Source organism: Culex pipiens, chromosome 2 (genome assembly GCF_016801865.2).
Source record: "Culex pipiens pallens isolate TS chromosome 2, TS_CPP_V2, whole genome shotgun sequence".
In the NCBI taxonomy this organism is placed as follows: Eukaryota; Metazoa; Arthropoda; class Insecta; order Diptera; family Culicidae; genus Culex; species Culex pipiens.
This window is the reverse complement of record NC_068938.1, coordinates 16,943,676-16,952,217: the sequence shown is the minus strand read 5'-3', so window position 1 is coordinate 16,952,217 and position 8,542 is coordinate 16,943,676.

Genomic DNA, 8,542 nt, shown 5'->3' with positions numbered 1-8,542 from the left:
GGCACGTTACCATTAAAATTGCTGGTACAAAAGTATTTTTGTTAATTTTTGCTCAATCGATTAGGGCCTCTTAGGCCTTGATCATGGTTCTGTTTTTTTGGTTTAAGATCGTCAAGATAAGGTTATGTATAGGGCTAGTGATTTTTTTGCGATTTTGGGAAATTTGGGAAATACCGTGAAATGCCACGAAATATCACATATTCAATTGATAAATCACTACTCAGTGCATTTAAGCTCAATTGAAATTCAAGCATTTTACAGGATTTCTAACAAGCATTCTTAAAGCAGTTTACAAATAAAATAGTTTTTCATATCAGATCTACATCTATTTTTTGAAAATACTGTTAAAAAAATGCAAAAAGTTTCTTTATTCCATAAATCTTCAAACAGATTATAATAGAACATTAATCAGAACTTCTCTGAAAGAAAACGCAAAAAATATATACATTTTTTTTGGTCAAATTTATTTTAATTAATCAACGATACTAAATAACGATGAACAAAATGCATTTAAATATTTTGAATATAAACTATGTCTTTTAATTCCATTGATTAGTTTAGTAATATGGGTCATTCCACCCGAAGCGGAACAGCACTTGAAAATTACCATCTCCGATTCTGCTCAAATTTGGCAGAGCTGTTGAGACTATCAAAACATGCAAAAATCCCGAATTTCATCCAAATCGGACCACCCCCTCCATTTTTGTACCCTCCAAAAAATCGACTTTTTGGCGATTTTTGAGCAAAGCCCCTATCTTCAAACGACGATAACTCAGGAACCGCAAATCTTAGAGGGTCGGTCATAGACTCAATTTTGAAGGAAATTGGACGTAGAATCCATTTCCGTGGTCAAAATTTAGATTAAAATATGTTTTCTACCTGTATTGCGCAATTGAAAACTTTAAATGGCCGTATCTCAAAACAGCCCTATTTATTTTTTAAATTTGACCTCACCATCGTATTCCCCGGCCAATTTTACATAAGAATCACTTATCGACAGAAAGGAATATGTTTCGTTCCAGAGATATCGAATTTTAAAGTTTTGAGTATTTGAGATTACCTAAATTAGCTACACTCGCCGCATCTGCTAGAAGCACTTGGGCGCGTTGGTCAATAATTACTACCTGGTGTTCTGTATGATGAATTATTTTTAATTTTTTATACGATTTTGAGATAATTATTCCCTTGAACAATCTTTTTTTTGTTTAAGAATTATTTATTGGGTAATTTTAAATGCATTGTTTTTGCTGATCTCAGTGTCTTTGAACCATATTAAGTAAATTTTGAACTTTTAATATTTATTTGCAAATGCTACAGCGTTTTAACAATATAATTTTATTATTTTCATATCATTAGGAAAAATATGAAAATAATATAATTTCATATTTTTCCTAATTCCTAATTTCTTCTTTTATTTAAAGCAAGAATAAATGTAGAGCTGGCTGTAGTAGATGAAATAATTCTCATGGGTTGCCATGTGCGGTAGCGAAATAGTGCCATTCAGCAAAAACTTCAAAATCTGCCATACGGTTTGAAAGATTGATCATATAAAACCGATTTTTTATATTGTGAGCCAGTTTCATCTGAATAATTGATATTTTTTTTCAATTCTGATACATTTAATTTCAAAAACAAAAACATATTTTTCTGATACATGTGGACACAGCTGCATCGTCTTCCAAGATTTCGAAATGATTGACAAATAAAACAAAATCAAAAACAAGAAACTAAAAAAATTGATCTTAATCAGATCATAAATCAAATTAATCTTTGTGATTTTCTCACATTTTTCAGTTTTATACCTTGGCGTCATCCATAAAGTATATCACGCTCTAGGGGGGGAGGGAGGGTCTGAGCAAGTGTGACATTGAGTGTTGTAAGTATAGGAAAAGTGTGACAAAGGGGGGGAGGGGGGTAAATTTTGGCTGATTTTAGCGTGACGTACTTTATGGATGAAGCCTTTCTTTTTTTTCCAGAAATCCTCCTCCTTAATCATGCTTCACGAGAGTTTAATTCATGTTAATTCATAATTTTTAACACGATAATGTATCGTACACTTTTTCTTAAGAAGTGTTACTTACAAAATCAATTGCAATTTCCTGCTAGCTCTGTGTGAATTCCATTCTGCCCTGTATTGCGTGTCATTCTTGCTCTGTCCTGTGGGCTAGCACATAAATGCACCGTATACTTTTTTTTAATTTAAGATTATACAGCAGTTTCCTACTAATTAACTAATGATTATTTGGGATGAAATCTTATTTCAATAAATAAACAGGTAGCAGTTATTGATCAACGCGCCCGAGTGCTTCTAGCATATGCGGCGAGTGTAGTTAATTTAGGTAATCACAAATACTCAAAACTTTAAAATTCGATATCTCTGGAACGAAACATATTCCTTTCTGTCGATAAGTGATTCTTATTTAAAATTGGCCGGGAAATACGATGGTGAGGTCAAATTTAAAAAATAAATAGGGCTGTTTTGAGATACGACCATTTAAAGTTTTCAATTGCACAATACAGGTAGAAAACATATTTTAATCTAAATTTTGATCACGGAAATGGATTTTACGTCCAATTTCCTTCAAAATTGAGTCTAAGACCGACCCTCTATGATTTGCGGTTCCTGAGTTATCGTCGTTTGAAGATAGGGGTTTTGCTCAAAAATCGCCAAAAAGTCGATTTTTTGGGAGGGTACAAAAATGGAGGGGTGGTCCGATTTGGATGAAATTCGGGATTTTTGCATGTTTTGATAGTCTCAACAGCCCTGCCAAATTTGAGCAGAATCGGAGATGGTAATTTTCAAATTTGCATTTTTTCTTGCACACTTCAGGTGGAATGACCCATATATATATTTGTTAACCATTTTGAAATTATCAATAAATGTAAAAACTTCTTTTAATGAAGATTTGCTTGAACTTTATTAAAAAAAAAAGAAATTTCTATTCTCGAAATTCAAGAAAGCAAACAAACCCTTTCTTGTACTTATTTTAATGATTCTAGTTATGAGGAGTTAGAGGTTCAGGACGTGCTTCGTTTTGGAGGTATTTGATCAAATTAATTTTATAAAATCTCAAAAATATTAAAACAGCTGTATCATACATTCTTAAATTTTTTATTTGGTCCAAAAAACGTATGTTAACGTTGAGTGTATCCCTTTCACTCTTTAAAGTTTTACCAAAAGAACACATTGTTACGTTTATATTGAGCAGTTTCAAGGGTACCGTGAAATCGCCGTGAATGTTGAATGATTTGTAATTAGCATGCCGCGTAATTTCAAATTTTTTGCCGTGAAAAATCACTAGCCCTAGTTTTGTATTTGAGCAAAGCTAAGAGAAAAATTTAACAAATGAACGAAAAAAAATAAGAAGAGGAAAATATTCAAAAAAGGTTTTCTGAAAAATAGCTGAATTTCTGTTTTTAGTTGTTGGAATGAATATTTGAATTAGTTTTTGAAAACATATAATTTCAAACCTGAAAACATCTCCATTACTATTCCGGTCATTCAATATTTTTTTATCGCCGGGATCAAGAAAAGTTTTTTTATGATGATGAAAATAAATTGCTCTATGTTTTTGTTAATCCAGAAGAATGCAAAACGTAAAGAAACATTAATTGTATTGAATTTCAATACTTTTATGATGTAATATTCAAAAGCATAACTGCAACAATTTTGATGCGCAAAATGTTCGAAGGTAATACTAAACTATTATGATTAAAAAATTCTTTTTGAAGTTTGCTGGGAATCCATTAATTGAATGTATGTATATTAAATTTAAATTAGTTATATGATTTCCATGGTACTTTAATTGGGTAAAGAATGAAGAGTCAAAAATAAATATTTTCATGACAATTGTTGTGGCCATATTTTTTTGCTGTAAGACGATAATGAGAAAAATATATTCAAATATATTTTTTTTTGTCTTGTCAAGCGAAATTCTGACTAAGAAAAAAGTAAACTTTTAGTGGCAGAGGGGATTGTTTACATGTGACTTTAAATTTCAAAAACCTTAATTTGTTTATTTTTTATTAAGAATAATAATGAATTTCGTCCAACTTGTCTAAATTTAAAGTTTATTAAAATAATGTTGTGTGAACCGTAAAATATTTCTTTTTACCAAATACCAAAATTGCAGACCACCTTTCTATTCTACCCCCATGCTCTCATCTCCAAACAATTCTCATCGGCATTCCATTTCCCGAAAAAAAAGCGAAAACGGAGAGCTTTTGCACTGGGTGCGAATTTTCCCGCGACTGTAACTTATATCCGCACTAGGCACCACTTTTTAACGGGAAACGCAACTCTCGCCGAGGGGCACCAGACACAGGGCTTCTGGCCGAAAACTACTAGCCCGCAACCGGAACGCCCAGAGCTCAGGAAAACGGGTCGGGAGCAAAAAAACAACCCCCGAAAAACTTGGTCCACGCACACACTTACTCAAATGCAGCGACCGAGTCGTGGTTGGTACATGAGATTTACCTGGCTTATTGGGGTTTGGTTATTTGGGTGTTTTTATAGTCTTTTGTCAGTTTTTTTTTTGTTTTTTTTTTTCATTTGTCAAATAAAATTCTACATTACGCCGGCTACAAATAAATAGATGAAATGTTGTGTTAATAAATAAATAAAACATAAAAATAAATCAAAACTCATTGAAAACAAAGATGAATTTGAAAAAAGTTTAAAAAAAATCATATTTTCGAAATGGGACAATGACAAAATAAGAAAGACTTCTCCACACTTCAAACTGATTTAAACTAGTTTTTGTCCAGTAGCATTATCACCTGGACCGAATGATATCCGCGACTCATCCGCCCCTATATAAACAAACCCACCCACCGAGGTTTGCACCATTCCGAGTTGGGTTCAATATTTGCGTGTTTACTCTTGCGTGGCTTGGCATTGGCTCCCGGTACGGAACGACCCGGTGTGTGATTTCAAAATTTGGACTATTTGCGCAAACTGCAGGCAGGTGCTCCACGGTGGTCAGTTTTACCTCGGATTATCAGAGCAATCTCGTGAGGTGAGGATAGCACGTTGGAAACAAGCTATGTTGTGGTTGGAAATTTTCTGTTTTTCTCTCTTGTTTTTTGGTTATTTTCTGAATTGGTCGGCGTTGGCGAAATTTTGGCGCGGAAGTTAGTTTTTGGACGCTAGTGAGCAGAACGATGAGTTCCAGGAAGTGGTTCACGTTTGTGGTGCTGTTGGTGGCCGCACTATGCGTGGCCGTTACGTCTGGACACAGAAATTGCACGGCCTACAATTCAACAACGGTAAGTTGATTTGAAATGGAAGATTTGTTTTTTTTTATTTTTGAAAAGTTATTAAAGTAAGATTTCAATTTATATATTCAAATTCCAACTCCCAACTCCTTTAAAAAGTTGAAACGTTAACTTCATTTCGATGGTTCTCGAGCATAACTCAACCAATCAGGACAATTCCTACTCAGCACAGAAAAAAGGTTTTTTTTAATATTACCTCTTTTTGCAATTTTACTTCAAATTAGGACAGCGAATGACCAACAAAGATTAAGCTGCCAGAAGTAAATGAAAAGAAAAATCTAAAAATGTTTTAAAAATGTGCAGTTAAACATAAACTGTCGAGAATTTCGCGAATTCCCAATTACACATTTTTTGTGACTCAAAATCTGTCACCATATCCAGATGTAGTATTTCTATCGTTGTTTCTGTGTTATGAAATATTTTTCAAAGTCGTATTGTCATGTAAGCCTTTGTACTATGTATAAGCTTTACTATCCATAATTTGAAAATAACTTGTAACTCCATCATAAGCATGTTGAATATTCCTTTAAAAATTAAACAAAAAGTTATGCAATAATATTGTTTTTTTTATCAATTTAGTTAATTTTTTTTAATGATTTCCTTTTCAAAAATGGAAAATAGCACAATCTTGAAAATTGTTTTTTTTTAATCTTTGAAATATAATATCGCAAGTAAACTGTTTTAAACTGTTTACAGTACATTGAAATTCCATTTTCATAACAACTTTGAAATATTTTTATAAAAATTAATGCCCACTTTTTTGGGGTTATACAAATTGTTTCTTTATTTATTCAAAAATTTGACTAATGATTTTGTCAAAAAAATTACAGCAGAAGACATAATTGTTTCTACAGTACTTTTTAAGGCTTTGGATTTAAAATAGTAGTTTATGCAACAAGTTGCAAAAAGAGGCTTTTTTCAGCACGAGTCGTACATTTATCTAACGAGGTTCACCGAGTTAGATAAATACGACGAGTGATGAAAAATCAAGTTTTGCAACGAGTTCCATACAACGTTTTTTGCAATTCCGAAAAACACCCTTTGGACAGAATTATAGAACAAATGTCCATGCATTGAGTCAATGAATCGTTAAAATCAAAAAAATGTTGAAAAGTATAACTTTTCCTAACAAGTGCTGAAAAGTTCAACTTTTCAGCATCCATTTCAGTGCTGAAAAGTAGAACTTTTAAGCATTTGTTTTGAAAAGGGTTACTATTTGATTCTGTTATTTTTGGCACAGAAAAGTAGGCTGTTTCGTCGTTCAAGAATGACAGGTAGTAAGTAGTTTCACGACGGAATAGCAAAAAATAAAATAAAAGTAAAGTGCAGTGCATACAATACACATTTTATGAAACTATTTTGTTTGATAATATCACAATATTTTTATTTTGAATTATTTTCACATTAATTCGAAACAATTAAGTATTCTTTATGTTTTTCCTTAGCAACCTGAATAATATGAGTTTGTTAAGCTAAGTTAAACCACCAACGTGGTGTATGCCATTTTTATTATTTTAATGTCAAAATTAAGCTTGCCGAGTTTGAAAATAAAATTATAAGCCGGTTGTTCACTGAGGGTTAAAAATAGGGAGAGAAAAAAATACTGCATTAGGATTTAACAAAATGTTACTCCATATGCTATGTGTTTATTTCAATTATAATAATGAAGGCGTGTGTGTGAATGTATAAGTGTAGTTTAAAAAAAACTATCATTAAAAAGCTAAATTTTACAATTTCTAAGAGTTGTTTCTATAGTTTTGAATCGAAAGATAGACAGAATGCTTTTAAAGCATAATTTCAGATATGAGAATAAAATAGAGCAATTCTCGACGGTTATTGATTTTACTTATGGGTAATTCTCCGCCAACTCACACAGCAGTTGCCCCGACCCCTCTTCGATTTGCGTGAAACTTTGTCCTAAGGGATAACTTTTGTCCCTGATCACGAATCCAAGGTCCGTTTTTTGATATCTCGTGACGGAGGGGCAGTACGACCCCTTCCATTTTTGAACATGCGAAGAAAGAGGTGTTAATTTGCAGCCTGAAACGGTGATGAGATAGAAATTTGGTGTCAAAGGGACTTTCATATAAAATTAGACGCCCGATTTGATGGCGTACGCGGAATTCCGAAAAAAAACGTATTTTTCATCGAAATAAACACTGAATTTTTTAAAAAAAATTCTCCCATTTTCCGTTATTCGACTGTAATTTTTTTTGGAATATTTCATTTTATGGGAAATTTAATGTTCTTTTCGAATCTACATTGACCCAAAACGGTCATTTTGTCATTAAGAACAAAAATTTTCATTTTAAAATTTTGTGTTGTTTCTAACTTTGCAGGGTTATTATTTAGAGTGTAACAATGTTCTACAAAGTTGTAGAGCAGACAATTACAAAAAATTTAATTTATAGACATAAGGGGTTTGCTTATAAACATCACGAGTAATTACGAAAAAAAAGTTTTAAAAATGTTGGTCGTCGTTGATCATGGCCGTTCATGGTCACTCGCGACAGACACGGACGACAAACAAAGAGAAACGCAAAAAGTAACTTTTTCAAAACTTTTTTTCGTAAAATCGCGATAACTCGTGATGTTTATTAGCAACCCCCTTATGTCTATATATTAAAATTTTTGTAATTGTCTGCTCTACAACTTTGTACAATATTGTTACACTCTAAATAATAACCCTGCAAAGTAAGAAAAATCACGAAATTTTAAAATGAAAAATTTTGTTCTAAATGAGAAAATGACCCTTCTGGGTCAATGTAGATTCGAAAAGAACATTAAATTTCCCATAAAATGACATGTTTCAAAAATTTTTACAGTCGAGTATTGGAAAATGGGAGATTTTTTTAAACTTTTTTAGTGTTTTTTACGATGAAAAATACGTTTTTTCGGAATTCTGAGCACGCCATCAAATCAGGCGTCTAATTTTACATAAAAGTCCCTTTGACACCAAATTTCTATCTCATCACCGTTTCAGGCTGCAAATTATTGAAAAACACCTCTTTTTTCGCATGTTCAAAAATGGAAGGGGTCGTACTGCCCCTCCGTCACGAGATATCAAAAAACGGACCTCGGATTCGTGATCAGGGACAAAAGTTATCCCTTAGGACAAAGTTTCACGCAAATCGAAGAGGGGTCGGGGCAACTTTTCCCGATTTCGTGTGAGTTGGTAAAGAATTACCCTTATATTTTTTGATTTGGCTCAAACTTTGTTGGGGCCTTCCCTATGACGATAGAAGCAATTTTGTGTCATAGGTTG